Source organism: Amia ocellicauda, unplaced genomic scaffold, assembly GCF_036373705.1.
Source record: "Amia ocellicauda isolate fAmiCal2 unplaced genomic scaffold, fAmiCal2.hap1 HAP1_SCAFFOLD_26, whole genome shotgun sequence".
Taxonomy (NCBI): Eukaryota; Metazoa; Chordata; class Actinopteri; order Amiiformes; family Amiidae; genus Amia; species Amia ocellicauda.
In genome coordinates this window covers 1,161,429-1,180,000 of record NW_027102823.1, presented here as the reverse complement: position 1 = coordinate 1,180,000, position 18,572 = coordinate 1,161,429, and the positions used below count along the sequence as shown (strand labels likewise).

The following is an 18,572-nucleotide window of genomic DNA, read 5'->3' as shown; positions in this document are numbered from 1 at the left end:
GATAAAGAGTATTAAGAGCTACGATGAAGTTACCCAGGAGACGTAAAAAGCTTGCATCACCTGGTATTTCCTGGAGGTCACCCATCCAAGTACTAACCAGGCCCTGGCCCGTTTAGTTTCCAAGGTCTGACGAGATCGGGCACGTTCAGGACGGTGTAGCCGCAAGCCGAGATGCCTGGCTGCATGATGTCTCTTAAAGGCTGGCGGGTATTGACGGAATTTCCAGCAAAAAATAAAAAATAAAAAAATAAAAAAATGGAGGGAAAAATAACAGTGCAGGAAAGGGTGTTGAAAGTAGCCGGGAACGTGTACAATTCTTCAATTATATCTCCTCCAGACAGAAAGAGAGTATTAAGAGCTACGATGAAGTTACCCAGGAGACGTAAAAAGCTTGCAGCACCTGGTATTTCTAGGAGATCTCCCATCCAAGTACTGACCAGGCCATGCCCCGTTTAGCTTCCGAGATCTGACGAGACGGGGTGCGTCCAGGACGGTGTAGCCGCAAGCCGAGAGGCCTGGCTGCATGATGTCTCTTAAAGGCTGACGGGTGTTGACGGAACTTCCAGCAAATAAAAAAAGAAAAATGGAGGGAAAAATATCAGTTCACCAAAGGGTGTTGAAAGTAGCCGGGTACGTGTACATTTCTTCAATTATATCTCCTCCAGACAGAAAGAGAGTATTAAGATCTACGATGATGTTACCCAGGAGACGTATAAAGCTTGCAGCACCTGGTATTTCCAGGAGGTCACCCATCCAAGTACTGACCAGGCCCTGCCCTGTTTAGCTTCCGAGATCTGATGAGATCGGTCGCGTTCAGGACGGCGTGGCCGCAAGCCGAGAGGCCTGGCAGCATTAAGTCTCTTAAAGGCGGGCGGGTTTTGACGGACCTTCCAGCAATAAAAAAAAGAAAAAAGAAAAATGGAGGGAAAAATATCAGTGCAGCAAAGGGTGTTGAAAGTTGCCGGGTACGTGTACATTTCTTCAATTGTATCTTCTCCTGACAGAAAGAGAGTATTAAGAGCTACGATGAAGTTACCCAGGAGACGTAAAAAGCTTGCAGTACCTAGTTTTTCCAGGAGGTCACCAATCCAAATACTGACCAGGTCCTGCCACGTTTTGCTTCCTAGATCTGACAAGATCGGGCGCGTTCAGGACGGTGTGGCCGCAAGCCAAAAAGCCTGGCTGCATGATGTCTCTTAAAGGCTGGCGGGTATTGATGGAACTTCCAGCAAAAAAAAGAAAAATGGAGGGAAAAATACCAGTGCAGCAAATGGTGTTGAAAGTAGCCGGGTACGTGTACAAATCCTCAATTATAACACCTCCAGACAGAAAGAGAGTATTAAGAGCTACAATGAAGTTACTCAGGAGACTAAAAAGCTTGCAGCACCAGGTATTTCCAGGAGGTCTCCCATCCAAGTATTGACCAGGCCCTGCCCCGTTTAGCTTCCGAGATCTGACAAGATCGGGCACGTTCAGGTCAGTGTGACCGCAAGCCTAGAGAGCTGGCTGCATGATGTCTCTTAAAGGCTGGAGGGTATTGACGGAACTTCCGGCAAAAAAAAAAAGAAAAAAGAAAAATGGAGGGAAAAATATCAGTGCAGCAAAGGGTGTTGAAAGTAGCCGGGTACGTGTACAATTCTTCAATTATATCTCCTCCAGACTGAAAGAGAGTATTACGAGCTACGATGAAGTTACCCAAGAGACGTATAAAGCTTGCAGCACCTGGTATTTCCAGGAGGTCACCCATCCAAGTACTGACCAGGACCTGCCCCGTTCAGCTTACGCGATCTGACGAGATCGAGCACGTTCAGGACGGTGTGGACACAAGCCGAGAGGCCTGGCTGCATGATGTCTCTTAATGGTTGGCGGGTATTGACGGAACTTCCAGCAAAAAAAAAAAAAAAAAAACGGAGGGAAAAATATCAGTGCAGCAAAGGATGTTGAAAGTAGCCAGGTACGTGTACAATACTTCAATTATATCTCCTCCAGACAGAAAGAGAGTATTAAGAGCTACGATAAAGTTACCCAGGAGACGTAAAAAGCTTGCAGAACCAGGTATTTCCAGGAGGTCCCACATTCAAGTAATGACCAGGCCCTGCCCCGTTTAGCTTCCGAGATCTGACGAGATGGGGCGCGTTCAGGACGGTGTGGTTGCAAGCCAAGAGGCCTGGCTGTATGATGTCTCTTAAAGGCTGGAGGGTATTGATGGAACTTCCAGCAAAAAAAAAAAAAAAAGAAAAACGGAGGGAAAAATATCAGTGCAGCAAAGGGTGTTAAAAGTAGCCGGGTACGTGTACAATTCTTCAATTATATCTCCTCCAGACTGAAAGAGAGTATTAAGAGCTACGATGAAGTTACACAGGATACGTAAAAAGCTTGCATCACCTGGTATTTCCAGAAGGTCACCCATCCAAGTACTAACCAGGCCCTGGCCCGTTTAGTTTCCAAGGTCTGACGAGATCGGGCGCGTTCAGGACTGTGTGGCCGCAAGCCAAGAGGCCTGGCTGCATGATGTCTCTAAATGGCTGGAGGGTATTGACAGAACTTCCAGCAAAAAAAAATGAAAAAAGAAAAATGGAGGGAAAAATATCAGTGCAGCAAAGGGTGTTGAAAGTAGCCGGGTACGTGTACAATACTTCAATTATATCTCCTCCAGACAGAAAGAGAGTATTAAGAGCTACGATGAAGTTACCCAGGAGACGAAAAAGCTTGCAGCACCTGGTATTTCCAGGAGGTCACCCATCCAAGTACTGACGAGGCCCTGCACCGTTTAGCTTCCGAGATCTGATGAGATCGACCGCGTTCAGGACGGTGTGGCCGCAAGCCAAGCAGCCTGGCTGCATGATGTCTCTTAAAGGCTGGAGGGTATTGACGGAACTTCCAGCAAAAAAAAAAAAGAAAAAAGAAAAATGGAGGGAAAAATATCAGTGCAGCAAAGGGTGTTGAAAGTTGCCGGGTACGTGTACAATACTTCAATTATATCTCCTCCAGACAGAAAGAGAGTATTAAGAGCTACGATAAAGTTACCCAGGAGAAGTAAAAAGCTTGCAGCACCTGGTATTTCCTGGAGTTCACCCATCCAAGTACAGACCAGGCACTGCCCCGTTTAGCTTCCGAGATCTGACGAGATCGGTCGCATTCAGGACGGTGTGGCCACAAGCCGAGACGCCTGGCTGCATGATGTCTCTTAAAGGTTGGCGGGTATTGACGGAACTTCCAGCAGAAAAAAAAAAAAGAAAAAGAAAAATGGAGGCAAAAATATTAGTGCAGCAAAGGGTGTTGAAAGTTGCCAGGTACGTGTACAATACTTCAATTATATCTCCTCCAGACAGAAAGAGAGTATTAAGAGCTACAATGAAGTTACCCAGGAGACGTAAAAAGCTTGCAGCACCTGGTATTTCCAGGAGGTCAACAATCCAAGTACTGACCAGGCCCTGCCCCGTTTAGCTTCCGAGATCTGACGAGATTGGAGGCGTTTAGGACGGTGTGGCCGCAAGCCAAGAGGCCTGGCTGCATGATGTCTCTTAAAGGCTGGCGGGTATTGACGGAACTTCCAGCAAATAAAAAAAAAAAAAGAAAAAAAGAAAAACGGAGGGAAAAAAATCAGTGCCGCAAAGGGTGTTGAAAGTAGCCAGGTACGTGTACAATTCTTCAATTAAATTTCCTCCAGACAGAAAGAGAGTATTAAAAGCTACGACGAAGTTCCCCAGGTGACGAAAAAAGCTTGCAGCGCCTGGAATTTCCAGAAGGTCTCACATTCAAGTAATGACCAGGCCCTGCCCAGTTTAGCTTCCGAGATCTGACGAGATCGGTCGCATTCAGGACGGTGTGGCCACAAGCCGAGACGCCTGGCTGCATGATGTCTCTAAAAGGCTGGCGGGTATTGACGGAACATCAATGAAAAAAAATAAAAAAAAATAGAAAAATGGAGGGAAAAATATCAGTGCAGCAATGGGTGTTGAAAGTAGCCGGGTACGTGTACAATACTTCAATTATATCTCCTCCAGACAGAAAGAGAGTATTAAGAGCTACGATGAAGTTACCCAGGAGACGTAAAAGCTTGCAGCACCAGGTATTTCCAGGAGGTCTCACATTCAAGTACTGACCAGGTCCTGCCCCGTTTAGCTTCCGAGATCTGACGAGATCGGGCGCGTTCAGGATGGTGTGGCCGCAAGCCGAGACGCCTGGCTGCATGATGTCTCTTAAAGGCTGGCGGGTATTGACGGAACTTCCAGCAAAAAAAAAAAAAAAAAAAAAAGAAAAATGCAGGGAAAAATATCAGTGCAGCAAAGGCTGTTGAAAGTAGCCGGGTACGTGTACAATTCTTCAATTATATCACCTCCAGACAGAAAGAGAGAATTAAGAGCTACGATGATGTTACCCAGGAGACGTAAAAAGTTTGCAGCACCTCGTATTTCCAGAAGGTCACCCATAAAAGTACTGACCAGGCCCTGCCCCGTTTAAATTCCGAGATCTGACGAGATCGGGCGCGTTCAGGACGGTGTGGCCGCAAGCCGAGCTGCCTGGCTGCATGATGTCTCTTAAAGGCTTGCGGGTATTGACGGAACTGCCAGCAAAAAAAAAAAGAAAAAAGAAAAATGGAGGGAAAAATATCAGTGCAGCAAAGGGTTTTGAAAGTAGCCGGGTACGTGTACAATTCTTCAATAATATCTCCTACAGACTGAAAGAGAGTATTAAGAGCTATGATGAAGTTACCCAGGAGACGTAAAAAGCTTGCAGCACCTGGTATTTCCAGGAGGTCTCCCATCCAAGTACTGACGAGGCCCTGCCCCGTTTAGCTTCCGAGATCTGACGAGATCGGGCGTGTTCAGGACGGTGTGGCCGGAAGCCAAGAGGCCGGGCTGCATGATGTCTCTTAAAGGCTGGCGGGTATTGACGGAACTTCCAGCAAAAAATAAAAAATTAATAAATAGAAAAATGGAGGGAAAAATATCAGTGCAGGAAAGGGTGTTGAAAGTAGCCGGGTACGTGTACAATTCTTCAATTATATCTCCTGGAGACAGAAAGAGAGTATAAAGAGCTACGATGAAGTTACCCAGGAGACGTAAAAGGCTTGCAGCACCTGGTATTTCTAGGAGGTCTCCCATCCAAGTACTGACCAGGCTCTGCCCCGTTTAGCTTCCGAGATCTGACGAGATCAGGCGCATTCAGGACGGTGTGGCCGCAAGCCGAGAGGCCTGGCTGCATGATGTCTCTTAAAGGTTGGCGGGTATTGACGGAACTTCCAGCAAAAAAAAAAAAAAAAAAAAAAAAGAAAAATGGATGGAAAAATATCAGTGCAGCAAAGGGTGTTGACAGTAGCTGGGTACGTGTACAATACTTCAATTATATCTCCTCCAGACAGATAGAGAGTATTAAGAGCTACGATAAAGTTACCCAGGAGACGTAAAAGCTTGCAGCACCAGGTATTTCCAGGAGGTCTCACATTCATGTACTGATCAGGTCCTGCCCCGTTTAGCTTCCGAGATCTGACGAGATCGGGCGCGTTCAGGATGGTGTGGCCGCAAGCCGAGATGCCTGGCTGCATGATGTCTCTTAAAGGCTGGCGGGTATTGACGGAATTTCCAGCAAAAAAAAAAAATAGAAAAATGGAGGGAAAAATATCAGTGCAGGAAAGGGTGATGAAAGTAGCCGGGTACGTGTTTAATTCTTCAATTCTATCTTATGGAGACAGAAAGAGAGTATTAAGAGCTACGATGAAGTTACCCAGGAGACGTAAAAAGCTTGCAGCACCTGGTATTTCTAGGAGGTCTCCCATCCAAGTACTGACCAGGCCCTGCCCCGTTTAGCTTCCGAGATCTGACGAGATCGGGCGCATTCAGGACGGTGTGGCCACAAGCCGAAAGGCCTGGCTGCATGATGTCTCTTAAAGGTTGGCGGGTATTGACGGAACTTCCAGCAAAAAAAAAAAAAAAAAAAAATAGAAAAATGGAGGGAAAAATATCAGTGCAGGAAAGGGTGTTGAAAGTAGCCGGGTACGTGTACAATTCTTCAATTATATCTCCTGCAGACTGAAAGAGAGTATTAAGAGCTACGATAAAGTTACCCAGGAGACGTAAAAGCTTGCAGCACCTGGTATTTCCAGGAGGTCTCACATTCAAGTACTGACCAGGTCCTGCCCCGTTTAGCTTCCGAGATCTGACGATATCATGCGCGTTCAGGACGGTGTGGCCGAAAGCCGAGAGGCCCGGCTGCATGATGTCTCTTTAAGGCTGGCGGGTATTGATGGAACTTCCAGCAAAAAAAAAAAGAAAAAAGAAAAATGGAGGGAAAAATATCAGTGCAGCAAAGGGTTTTGAAAGTAGCCGGGTACGTGTACAATTCTTCAATAATATCTCCTACAGACTGAAAGAGAGTATTAAGAGCTATGATGAAGTTACCCAGGAGACGTAAAAAGCTTGCAGCACCTGGTATTTCCAGGAGGTCACCCATCCAAGTACTGACCAGGCCCTGCCCCGTTAGCTCCCGAGATCTTACGAGATCGGGCGCGTTCAGGACGGTGTGGCCGCAAGCCAAGAGGCCTGGCTGCATGATGTCTCTTAAAGGCTGGCGGGTATTGACGGAACTTCCAGCAAAAAAAAAAAAAAAAAAAAAAAAAATGGAGGGAAAAATATCAGTGCAGCAAAGGGTGTTGAAAGTAGCCGGGTACGTGTACAATACTTCAATTATATCTCCTCCAGACAGAAAGAGAGTATTAAGAGCTACGATGAACTCACCTAAAGGATTATTAGGAACACCATACTAATACTGTGTTTGACCCCCTTTCGCCTTCAGAACTGCTTTAATTCTACGTGGCATTGATTCAACAAGGTGCTGAAAGCATTCTTTAGAAATGTTGGCCCATATTGATAGGATAGCATCTTGCAGTTGATGGAGATTTGTGGGATGCACATCCAGGGCACGAAGCTCCCGTTCCACCACATCCCAAAGATGCTCTATTGGGTTGAGATCTGGTGACTGTGGGGGCCAGTTTAGTACAGTGAACTCATTGTCATGTTCGAGAAACCAATTTGAAATGATTCGACCTTTGTGACATGGTGCATTATCCTGCTGGAAGTAGCCATCAGAGGATGGGTACATGGTGGTCAAAAAGGGATGGACATGGTCAGAAACAATGCTCAGGTAGGCCGTAGCATTTAAACGATGCCCAATTGGCACTAAGGGGCCTAAAGTGTGCCAAGAAGACATCCCCCACACCATTACACCACCACCACCAGCCTGCACAGTGGTAACAAGACATGATGGATCCATGTTCTCATTCTGTTTACGCCAAATTCTGACTCTACCATCTGAATGTCTCACCTCTTTTTCCTATTTGTAGTGGAGATGAGTGGTACCCAGTGGGGTCTTCTGCTGTTGTAGCCCATCCGCCTCAAGGTTGTACGTGTTGTGGCATCACAAATGCTTTGCTGCATACCTCGGTTGTAGCGAGTGGTTATTTCAGTCAAAGTTGCTCTTCTATCAGCTTGAATCGAGTCGGCCCATTCTCCTCTGAGCTCTAGCATCAACAAGGCATTTTCGCCCACAGGACTGCCGCATACTGGATGTTTTTCCCTTTTCACACCATTCTTTGTAAACCCTAGAAATGGTTGTGCGTGAAAATCCCAGTAACTGAGCAGATTGTGAAATACTCAGACCGGCCCGTCTGGCACCAACAACCATGCCACGCTCAAAATTGCTTAAATCACCTTTCATTCCCATTCAGACATTCAGTTTGGAGTTCAGGAGATTGTCTTGACCAGGACCACACCCCTAAATGCATTGAAGCAACTGCCATGTGATTGGTTGATTAGATCATTGCATTAATGTGAAATTGAACAGGTGTTCCTAATAATCCTTTAGGTGAGTGTATATGTATGTATGTGTATGTATGTCCAATTGCTTTGACAATACAAATGAAATGAATTGAGAGAGAGAGAGAGAGAGAGAGAGAGAGAGAGAGAGAGAGGGAGGAATATGAGCTCCTAAAAAACATTTGTTTTTATACATAAGCGGATTTAATTTGTGATTTACAAATGAATATATAGCACTATAAACATACACAGAAGACATGGAATAGAAATTCAGAAGAAAAAGTATTCAAAAAATAATAATTTTAAGAGAAACACAAAAAGAAGAAAGCAGAGAGACAGTTCAGGAAGAAAAGTCAGAAAAGAAAAGCTGAAGACAAGAATTGGAGGTAAGAGACAAATAATTAAACAAAAAAATATGTATTAATAAAATAAATAAGCATTCTCAGTAGTTGACTCAGCCAATGTAAATGCAGAGCTCCGATTTGAATAGAGTGACAGTAGGAGAGAGCCCAACTGCCACTGAGACTGATACAAATCTATCGAACAGCAGTCTGACTGCAGAGCTGCCCTTTGAAATCCGATACCCTGAAGACATTCGCTCTGCACAGGCTAAGAAGGACTACAAACAAGCTGTGATGAGAGCATCTCCTGAGACCCTCATCCTAGACTACACCGGTAAAGGAGAAAACAGGGTCAAGAACAATCTACTGTTCTACAGCGCCTTTCACAAAACCCTGTGCCAGACATACCCCAATAACAACAAGAGTGGCATTAGCAGAGGCAGGCAGATCTCAGTGCTGGTAGAGAAAGACACAGACAGTGTGATGCTCACTTTTAATGTATACCACAACGGGACCATCATGGTGCAGGGCAGCGAGAGCAGCCTGGACCAATTAGCTCTCGGCTTCCACACCTCAAAGCAGCAGACTGAGGTAGAGAAACAAGAGCCAGAGCCGGCCACCCTGCAGTCTGCCCCCAGCCACACGGAGCCAGACAGTGCCCCATCTCCCACAGACTGCCCCCCTGTCTCCCCAAAACTCTCCAGCAACATTAAAACACTAAAGGAATGCCTATCAGTGCTGGAGCTGGAGTTTGCGGAGTTCAGGGAGCAGACCTTGAGCACCCTGGCCCAGACCTCCTTGTGCGATCAGCTCCGGGATGAGATGCACAGACTAAAGATGCAGCACAAGGCTGAGATCCATGAGCTGAGAGCAGCAGTGAGAGACCTGGAGGAGCAGAGCCAAACCCTGAGGACGGAGCTGCGCAGAGCGAGGGAGGAGCTGACCAGGACACCCCAGCACAGCCAGCTAAGGAGCCTGCAGAGCCAGCTGGAGGAGCTAAGAGAGGAGCTACACATCACTGGAGCACAGAGACTGCACTGCACTGACCCCACAACACCTCCAACCCCTGACGCACCCACTGATCCACCCACACTCCCCACCACTCCTGACACACCCACTATCACCAGACCTGCCACTAATACACAACCCCCTGAAACGCCACTCCCCCAAAACACACCCGCTGCCCCCACCACTCCCGACGCAAACCCGGAGTGGCAGGTCAACGCAGAGGTGGTCATTCTGAGCGAATCCAATGGGAAGTTCCTGGTTGAGAGGCGCCTCTTCCCTGGGCGAAAAGTGAAAAAGCTTTGGTGCTCCACAGCACAGAGAGCCCTGGAGCTGCTCTCCAAGAGGAGGCTTTGCCAAGTCAAACACATCCTCATCCACACCGGCACTAACGACCTGAGTGCCCGCAGGGGCGATGTGGCCTCAGCCCTGAGACAGGTAGCAACGAAAGCCACAGAGGAATTCCCAACTGCCAAAATTTCCATCTCCACACTGCTGCCCCGCACAGACGTGCCCCTGCACATCATCCAGGCCATCAACGCAGAAGTGTCCCGAAGATGTGCCCTCCTCCCCAACGTCCACCTGGCACACCACTGAGACATCCAGCCACATCACCTGTATGACCACGTCCACCTCAACAAGACGGGTGTGAGGATCATCTCAAAGGTCCTCAAGGACACAACCCTGGGCCGAAACCCCACACACCCCCACCTCGAGACCAGGAGCAAACCCCCCAGCCCCCGGCCACATCCCCAGCCACCGGCTCCACCCCAGCCCCAGCCCCTGAGACCCCGCGGCCCCATTCCCCACCCCCCCATCCCCAGAGGGCCCGTCCAGCACAGCAGAGCGGACAGCCGGGGACCAGCACAGCCACACAGCCACGCAGCAGCGGCTTCCAGAGCCTGGAGGCCCGATGCTGCCCAGCTGGCCCAGATAAGGCAACTCCTCAGTGTCATCTGTACCACACTGCTGAGTTAACTGAGCCTCAACACACATATATATGGTTGTGGAGATGGAGAGTAAGAAAAAATGTGATTTAATTATTCTGATATTTTGATGCAAAGATAAAATCTGTGAGTGATTATTATGTATATCCATATATAATTATTAATAGTAATATAATATCAGTTGTAGACCACAAATTAAACTTTCTTATGTAGAAGAGACAAGTATAATAAAATATATTAACATGTCCTTTAAAATAAGCAGTTGGAATATGCAGGGTTTACGCTCCTCAACTTTTGGAATGAAGAGCACAGGCCCTGAACTGATCAACACTGTAAATAGTTCAGATGTTTTCATTCTTGTAGAGACTTGGTGCTGTGCAGATATGTCTATACACTGGATGGATACAATGGATACAGGGAGCTGATTGTGCCCTCCTATAAAAAACCCAAAGTCAGGTGTGGCAGGGCCTCGTGGGGGATTATCGTGTGGTACAGGGAGGAGCTCCGAGCAGCCCTATGCCCAGTACAGAGAGGAGACACACACCTGTGGATGAAAATCAGAAAAGACACCCTACAAAATAACACAGATATATACCTATGTGCAATTTATATGCCACCCGCAGACTCCCCCTACTATAATGAGGAAGGCTTTCATGAGCTTCAAAACGAAATCTGCCACTTCCAGACCCTGGGCTCTGTACTGCTGTGTGGCGATCTCAATGCCAGGACTGGCAGAGAGATGGACTACATCAATACAGAGGGGAACACACACCTGTTCGGAGACTCCCCGCTGTGCCACACACACACCTCCACACTGACACAGCCACGACAGCGTGGTAAACAAGAGCAGGAAGCAGGTAGTGCGCCTATGTAAAAGCCTGGGTCTATATATCATCAATGGCAGGACCAGGGGGTACTCTCTGGGGAGATTCACATACTGCTCGGCTCTGGGCAGCAGTGTGGTGGACTACGCCATAACTGACCTGGACCCACAAGCCAACAATGCGTTTATAGTCAGACAACAATCTCCACTATCAGACCACAGCCAAATAACACTTTACCTAAAAAGATCAGCGCAGCCACAAGTCAGAGCCAAACTTCCCACAAAACTGGTCTCCCTGCCACCCAGTTAGAGATGGTCAGAGCCCAGCACAGAGAACTACACAAGAGCCCTGAATAGTGATGAGATTGAAAACATGTTAGACAGATATCAATCCTCACACTATCAAATAAACCAAAACGGAATAAACTCAGCCACCAAAACACTGAATGAAATATTTGAGAGACTGGCTTTAAAATCAAACATTAAAACAATTAAAAACCAAAATATGAAATTGTCTAAAAGAAAAAAAGAACAGTGGTGTGACCAGGAGTGTGAAACTTCTAGGAAACACCTGAGACATCTCTCCAACACTAAACACAGAGAGCCCGACAACCAGGAGGCTCGCCTCAGCTACTGCCAGGCCCTGCGGCACTACAAGCAACTCCTCAGTAAGAAAAAAGACCACTATATGGGCAGAATAAATACCCCAAAAACAAAAAATGAAATACCAATTCAAAATGGAGAAATCTGGAAAACACACTTTGAAAAACTTTACCAAAATGTTGAAAACAATCCAAAGCCAGAACAGGTTAAAATATTAAAAAACCTAAATAAATTGGAAGAAATCATTAAGAATAACCAAAATCCCTTAGATAACCCATTTACAATACAGGAACTAAAACATCAACTCAAAATCCTCAAACCCAGGAAAGCCAGCGGCCCCGACAGCATCAGCCCTGAGATGCTGAAGCACAGCAGCCCGCAGCTGCAGGAGGCTCTGCTCAAACTCTTTAACCTGGTGCTGAGAGCCGGGTGTTTCCCTGAGGTCGGGAATCAAGGATTGATCACCCCGATTTTTAAAAGTGGAGACAAATTAGACCCCAATAACTACTGGGGCAGCTGTGTGAGCAGTAACCTGGGGAAGGTGTTCTGCAGTATCATCAACGCCCAGATACTGGCCTTCCTTACCAAGCACAGTGTCCTGAATAAGAGTCAGATTGGCTTCCTACCAAAACACCGCACAACCGATCATATTTACACTCTACACACCCTCATAAATAAATATACCCAAAACAATAAAGGAAAAATATTTGCCTGTTTTGTAGACTTTAGAAAGGCATTTGACTCAATCTGGCACAAGGGATTATTTTATAAACTTCTACAGAGTGGTGTAGGGGGTAAAGTTTATGACATCATTAAATCAATGTATTCTGAAAACAAATGCGGAGTTCAAATTGGCAACTCAAGAACAGAGTTCTTCACTCAGGGGCGGGGAGTGAGACAGGGCTGCAGTCTGAGTCCAACACTGTTCAACATCTACATCATCGAGTTGGCCACAGTGTTGGAGCAGTCTGACGCCCGCAGCCTAACTCTCCATGACACAGAGATCAAGTTCCTGCTCTATGCAGACGACCTGGTGCTGCTGTCGCCCACAGAGCAGGGGCTTCAGCAGAACCTGGCGCTGCTAGAGCAGTACTGTCAGAAATGGGCCCTGGCAGTCAATCTGGACAAGACCAGAGTTATGGTTTTCCAGAAAAAAGCCCCATCTCAGGGAAACAGGTACCGCTTCACTCTGGGCAGCACTGGATTAGAGCACTGCACCAGATACAACTACCTTGGCCTGACCATCAGTGCGTCAGGGAGCTTCAGCCTGGCTATAAACGCATTAAAAGACAAGGCACGCCGGGCATTTTATGCCATAAAGACACAATTTGGGAAAACAACAATACCAATAACTATTTGGATTAAAATATTAAACTCCATCATCCAACCAATCCTGCTATATGGGAGCGAAGTGTGGGGTCCCCTCATGAACCTCAATAACAGCAATTGGGACAAAAGCCCCATGGAAATATTCCACCTAGAATTTAATAAAAACATCTTACACGTACACAGAAACGCCCCCACGGCTCTGAGGCTCACAGAGCCCGAACACACAATGAGCAAAACAACAACAATTGGGAAAATTGACATGTACCTGAAAAGCAAATACACAAAAGATTAGAGACACGAATTAGAATTACAAAACAAATTGGAATGCTACCGGGCCCTGAATAGAAACATTACATTGGCTGAATACTTAAAAATCCAAAATATAAAAGAGAGACAAAATCTAACTAAATACAGGCTCAGTGACCACAGCCTCGCCATTGAAAAAGGCCGCTACAGAAAATTCTGGGTTGCCAGAGAAGAGCGGCTGTGCAGCCAGTGTGACCTAGGGGAGGTCGAAACACAGGCGCATTTCCTGCTGTCCTGCCCTAAATACACAAAAATCAGGGAGACATACTTTAAAATATTAAAAATGCATATCCCTGAGTTCAGCATGATCCCCGATTGCTGCAAACTCCCCGTCCTGCTGGGAGAGGAGGAGCGCACTGCCTTCTTAGCAGCGCAATATGTATCCACCTGCCACAGCCTGCGAGACAGTGTGTAGACACCAGCCTGTGGCACTCCATTTGCAAAACAAAATAAAAACAGTGATTTTTCTGATGTCATGACACAAATTTTGATACAAACAACAAATATGGTTTATATCCTACTTAATTTTATTTCAATGTGTACTATATTTGTTCCACTGAATCTTGTATTGCAATGTTTTGTCTTGATTGATAGAACATTTGTATCTGCTTTGGCAATATTGTGATAGATCATGCCAATAAAGCACCTTTGAATTGAATTGAAATGAATTGACAGACAGACAGACACACGCACACACACACACACACACACACACACACACACACACAGAGCCAGCCAGCCAGACAGCCAGCCAGCTCAGCCATGACATCACGAGCCTCTCTCAGCTGACTGCTATGACATCACAGAGCACGTACATTCCGTTGCTTGCCGTCTGTCAACCACTCAGTCACTGCCAGCCAGACTGGCTGGCTGGCTGGATGGGGGGGCTGCTTGCTGCTGCTGCGTACCTTAGCAAGCTTATTTGCTTGACCGGCCTTCCTACTCCTCTGCCCACATGCCCACCTATGCCCGATCTGCTGTTCACCTGGATCACAGCTCCGCCCCAACAAGGCAGAGCCCCCCAAGAATGGTACAAACTCACCCACGTTCCCCTCCACAGAAAGCTTTAGCCCAAAATAAGGGACACATTCTGCCCAATATGTCAGCGCCAACCACAGCCTGAGGGACACAGTGACACACGAGCACCGGCTGTAAATATAATGTAAATACTCGTTTGTAATGCATGTCATTGTATTTCAAAAAAGGAATCTGGAAATGGTATACCTATTTTCTTTATTTGTATGTATTAAAGATCACATTTTATTACATTTTCTTTTTCTGTACTTCATTACATCTTATTGTGATTCATAATTCTATTATTTATTTTCCGTGTATATGTATGTATGTATTTATTGTGACAAACCAAGGGGCAGGGTCATACATGGCAGATATGTCAGGCCAGGTCTGCTGCAAGGTGTGTACTCTAGGGTAGAATACCGACCCTAGGCAACTACACTCCCCAGAAACCCTCAGGCAGCCATTCTAGCACCTAATGTGGTCACTTGGTGTTACTTCCTCAATTATTCACCAGGTATATAAGGCGGGCCTGAGAGAGAGAGAAGTGAGAGACAATAGGGTGAGTTATCTGGAAAACAGAGGTAGCTCATAAGGAGAAAGCCAAGACTTATTTATTCCAGACTTTGTTTAAAATAGAATGATTATGTAAGATTAGTTACAACTCCAGTGTGAGTTAGGTTTTGTTTTCAGATTTGTTTTGTTTGAAGTAAACATACAGGCACAGCCCTGTATTTGCAACCTCCTCCCTGGGTCATGACTGGTTTTTACTCCTAAGAAGATCACAGAGAAGACCCGCACATGTGTACAGCCAAGGCGTTTTGTCACATTTGGTGTAGAATGCGGGCAGCACCTCATGAAACCCAGACTGGCTGAGTGAATTTTTTTATCCAAAAAAAAAAAAACTACAGGCTGTAATAGCCCAACAGGAAGCGACCAGGGTGCAGCAGGTGGCTCACCAGGATGCTATGCGGATGCATCAGGAAGCACTGCAGGTCCAGCATGATACAAATAAAATGTTTAGAGAAGAGCAGGAAAAGGTGACTAAAGAGCTGAAAGAGAGTGTTGAAGCACTTGCAACCAGGATTGGGCCACAGGGGGCTGCAACCCATTCCACTCCCCGCACCAATCACTTTCTGCAGAAAATGACAAAACAGGACGATGTTGAGGCCTTCCTTATGACCTTTGAGAGGACAGCAGAGAGAGGGATGGCCAAAAGATTCCTGGGCAGGGCTTGTGGCACCTTATCTGGCAGGGGATGCACAGAAAGCGTACTTTGATCTGGAGCTGAAGGACGCCCAGGACTATGATAAATTGAAAGCGGAGATAATGACCCGATTGGGCGTGACCACCGCAGTGAGGGCACATCGGTTTCAGCAGTGGGCCTACCAACCAGGACAACCAATCCGAACGCAGATGTTTGATCTGATCCATCTGGCCAGGAAATGGCTACAGCCAGAGGTCCATTCATCAGCCGAGGTGGTGGAGGCCATAGTCCTTGACAACTACCAACGCTGTTTGCCCAAGGACGTTCGACGCTGGGTTGGCCAGAATGAGGTGCTGTCCGCTGACACCTTGGTGGCCATTGTAGAGCGGTTCTATACAGCCGGAGCAGCAGAGCATGTACCGGAGGTTAAAAACTCGTTCCCCAGGCCATGACGAACCAGCGGACCGGGTAAGATGGTTCCAAAGTACTCTGGGAAACATGACGCGCTGGATTGGAAGAAAAGAGCAAGACTGGGGGGGGCAAAGGTGGGGCCTAAAGCCGAGACTAAGGGTTATAGGGGGTCACCATCACAACCAATTGTCTGCTACAATTGTGACAAAGTAGGACATATTGCGGCCCACTGCCCAGGTAGAGAGGAACCAATGCAATGTAATGTGTGTGATATGGGGAAAGAGAAACCGGTATTTTATGCCTGCCCTGTTGGGACGGATGTTTTCATAGGCGGAGTACCTAATCCAAAACACATGTGTACAGTGATAGTCGATGAGAAAGAAGTGGCTGCTCTACTCGACTCTGGCAGTATGGTTACACTGGTCACAGAAAAATTAGTAGCGACCAACAAGCTGGATAGACATCAGGAGCTCAGTATCACATGCACACATGGTGACACACGCCCCTATCCCACAGCCCTTGTAAACATACAGACAGAGGCCGGGAAACTAGATTACGAAGTCGGTGTGGTACCCAACATGCCATATGATGTGATACTGGGACGATATTTTCCTAATTTTGGAAAACTAGATAGAAAACATAGTAAATTGGAAATGCACACTGAAAACTGTAAGCCAGAAGTTGCCTCGATCCCACAACTAGAGCTAAAAGTAGACCTGGTTCCAGTTGAGTCGACAGTGAAGGTTTTGGTTGGGGAAAATTAAACTGAAAACATAGGGGTGGAATGTAGTGACGTAGATGACCCTATGGAGGGTGAGGAACCCAGCACTAGCAGGGTGGGTGAGAATCCATTCATAGAGACCCCTGAAGCTGACAATGTAGAAGTGTCAGTGTTAGAGGGACTCCCCACTGATTTTGGCAGCGCACAGGTGCGAGATCTCACTCTACACTATGCTAAAGAAAATGTGAAGGTAGTAAATGGGACCCCTATGACTACTGCAGACCCGCCAACAGCTTATCCTTATTTTATGGTAAAAAATGACCTATTGTACTGTGTAAATAAGATAGGGGTGGACATTGTGGAGCAATTGCTAGTTCCCACCCCATTCAGACGAACAGTTCTCAATCTGGCACATGGGCATATCCTGGGGGGACATCTGGGGATGGACAAAACCAAGGATAGACTCCTGAGGAGGTTTTACTGGCCAGGCGTACATGCAGACGTGACAGAACATTGTAGCTCATGTCCTGAATGTCAACTACATGCTCCTAAACCAGCCTTCAGAAGCCCACTGGTCCCTTTGCCCATCATAGAGACCCCCTTTGCTAGGATAGCTATGGATGTGGTGGGACCTCTCCCGAAATCAGCCAGAGGGCATCAGTATATACTGGTTATTTTGGATTATGCCACCAGGTACCCAGAAGCCATTCCACTGCGGACCATGGCTTCAAAAGGTATTGCAAAAGAGCTAATGTTGATGTGTAGTAGGGTGGGGATACTGAGGGAGATATTAACAGATCAGGGCACACCCTTTATGTCTAAGGTTATGACCGATCTGTGTAAATTGTTGCAGGTTAAGCAGTTGAGAACATCAGTCTACCACCCACAAACAGATGGGTTGGTTGAGAGATTTAATAGGACCCTGAAGTCCATGCTAAGGAAGGTAATCGATAAGGATGGGAAAAATTGGGAATTCATGCTGCCCTACTTGATGTCTGCCATTAGGGAAGTCCCACAGGCTTCCCTGGGCTTTTCGCCTTTTGAACTGTTATATGGGAGGCACCCCAGGGGGATATTAGACATAGCCCGTGAAACGTGGGAACACGAGTCCACTCCTTTCCGGAGTGTAGTCGAGCACATCAATGCTATGCAAGAGAGAATAGCCACAGTCACTCCCATTGTGAGAGAGCACCTAAGGCAGGCACAGGAACACCAACAATTCGCCTATAATCGTCAGGCTACACTGAGGGTGTTCCAGCCTGGTGATAGGGTGTTGGTGTTGGTTCCCACTGTAGAATGTAAATTTCTGGCTACGTGGATGGGACCTTATGAGATTATAGAGCGAATACGGGAAGTGAACTATAAGGTTCAGCAACCCGGCCGCCGACCCCCAGAACAAATATATCATGTCAACTTAATAAAAGCCTGGAAGGACAGGGAAGTGTTGATGTTGACTTACCCCCCTCAGCCACTAGGGACACCGAAGGTGAATATTGCAGCTGCCTTGTCACCTGACCAGTTGAAGGAGGTGAACGACTTGATAATACGTAATAGGGAAGTTTTCTCAGGCATACCGGGGCGTACCCATTTAGTCTCTCACAACATTCTCATTCTCAGCTCCAAGCGGTATTGGATTCAATACATGCAGCAGGCCTGATGGCTAATCCAACCAAATGCAATTTGGGGTTGGAAGAGGCCAAATACTTGGGCTATACAGTAGGGAGGGGTATGGTGAAACCCCAAATATCCAAGGTTGAAGCCATAAACTCTTGGCCTAGGCCTGTCAATAAAAAGCAGGTTAGGGCATTTTTAGGGTTAACTGGGTATTACCGGAGGTTTATTCCCAACTATGCTACCTTAGCGGCCCCTCTGACTGATATGACTAAGGCTACAGAACCCAATATGGTTAGATGGGGTGATACAGCAAACCGGGCTTTCCGGAGCCTACAGGAGGCGCTCTGCCGCAACCCCGTTTTAATGGTACCTGACTTTCAGAAAGAATTTATAGTCCAGACGGACGCCTCTGAGGTGGGGATCGGAGTGGTTTCGTC

At 46.8% G+C, this 18,572-nt stretch overlaps 2 non-coding genes and 18 pseudogenes across 2 annotated transcripts; all 20 read right to left on the bottom strand.

Annotated features, from left to right (window-relative positions):
- Positions 1–48: 48 nt before the first annotated feature.
- On the bottom strand, positions 49–167 carry LOC136727246 (uncharacterized; annotated as a pseudogene).
- A 221-nt stretch (positions 168–388) lies between these two features.
- On the bottom strand, positions 389–507 carry LOC136726594 (uncharacterized; annotated as a pseudogene).
- A 209-nt stretch (positions 508–716) lies between these two features.
- On the bottom strand, positions 717–835 carry LOC136726648 (5S ribosomal RNA). The gene has a single exon (XR_010808221.1). It is a non-coding gene; the product is annotated as a 5S ribosomal RNA (ribosomal RNA).
- Positions 836–1,051: 216 nt separating this feature from the next.
- LOC136726802 (uncharacterized) lies at positions 1,052–1,170 on the bottom strand (annotated as a pseudogene).
- Positions 1,171–1,375: 205 nt separating this feature from the next.
- LOC136727346 (uncharacterized) lies at positions 1,376–1,494 on the bottom strand (annotated as a pseudogene).
- A 216-nt stretch (positions 1,495–1,710) lies between these two features.
- Positions 1,711–1,829, bottom strand: LOC136726746 (uncharacterized; annotated as a pseudogene).
- A 211-nt stretch (positions 1,830–2,040) lies between these two features.
- LOC136726816 (uncharacterized) lies at positions 2,041–2,159 on the bottom strand (annotated as a pseudogene).
- A 214-nt stretch (positions 2,160–2,373) lies between these two features.
- On the bottom strand, positions 2,374–2,492 carry LOC136726560 (uncharacterized; annotated as a pseudogene).
- Positions 2,493–2,706: 214 nt separating this feature from the next.
- LOC136727325 (uncharacterized) lies at positions 2,707–2,825 on the bottom strand (annotated as a pseudogene).
- Positions 2,826–3,042: 217 nt separating this feature from the next.
- Positions 3,043–3,161, bottom strand: LOC136726589 (uncharacterized; annotated as a pseudogene).
- A 218-nt stretch (positions 3,162–3,379) lies between these two features.
- On the bottom strand, positions 3,380–3,498 carry LOC136726619 (uncharacterized; annotated as a pseudogene).
- A 223-nt stretch (positions 3,499–3,721) lies between these two features.
- LOC136726691 (uncharacterized) lies at positions 3,722–3,840 on the bottom strand (annotated as a pseudogene).
- A 217-nt stretch (positions 3,841–4,057) lies between these two features.
- On the bottom strand, positions 4,058–4,176 carry LOC136727066 (uncharacterized; annotated as a pseudogene).
- Positions 4,177–4,396: 220 nt separating this feature from the next.
- On the bottom strand, positions 4,397–4,515 carry LOC136727354 (uncharacterized; annotated as a pseudogene).
- A 216-nt stretch (positions 4,516–4,731) lies between these two features.
- Positions 4,732–4,850, bottom strand: LOC136727186 (uncharacterized; annotated as a pseudogene).
- Positions 4,851–5,071: 221 nt separating this feature from the next.
- Positions 5,072–5,190, bottom strand: LOC136727049 (uncharacterized; annotated as a pseudogene).
- A 221-nt stretch (positions 5,191–5,411) lies between these two features.
- On the bottom strand, positions 5,412–5,530 carry LOC136727263 (uncharacterized; annotated as a pseudogene).
- A 212-nt stretch (positions 5,531–5,742) lies between these two features.
- Positions 5,743–5,861, bottom strand: LOC136726721 (5S ribosomal RNA). The gene has a single exon (XR_010808227.1). It is a non-coding gene; the product is annotated as a 5S ribosomal RNA (ribosomal RNA).
- A 220-nt stretch (positions 5,862–6,081) lies between these two features.
- LOC136726826 (uncharacterized) lies at positions 6,082–6,200 on the bottom strand (annotated as a pseudogene).
- Positions 6,201–6,416: 216 nt separating this feature from the next.
- LOC136727103 (uncharacterized) lies at positions 6,417–6,534 on the bottom strand (annotated as a pseudogene).
- Between the last annotated feature and the right edge of the window lie 12,038 nt (positions 6,535–18,572).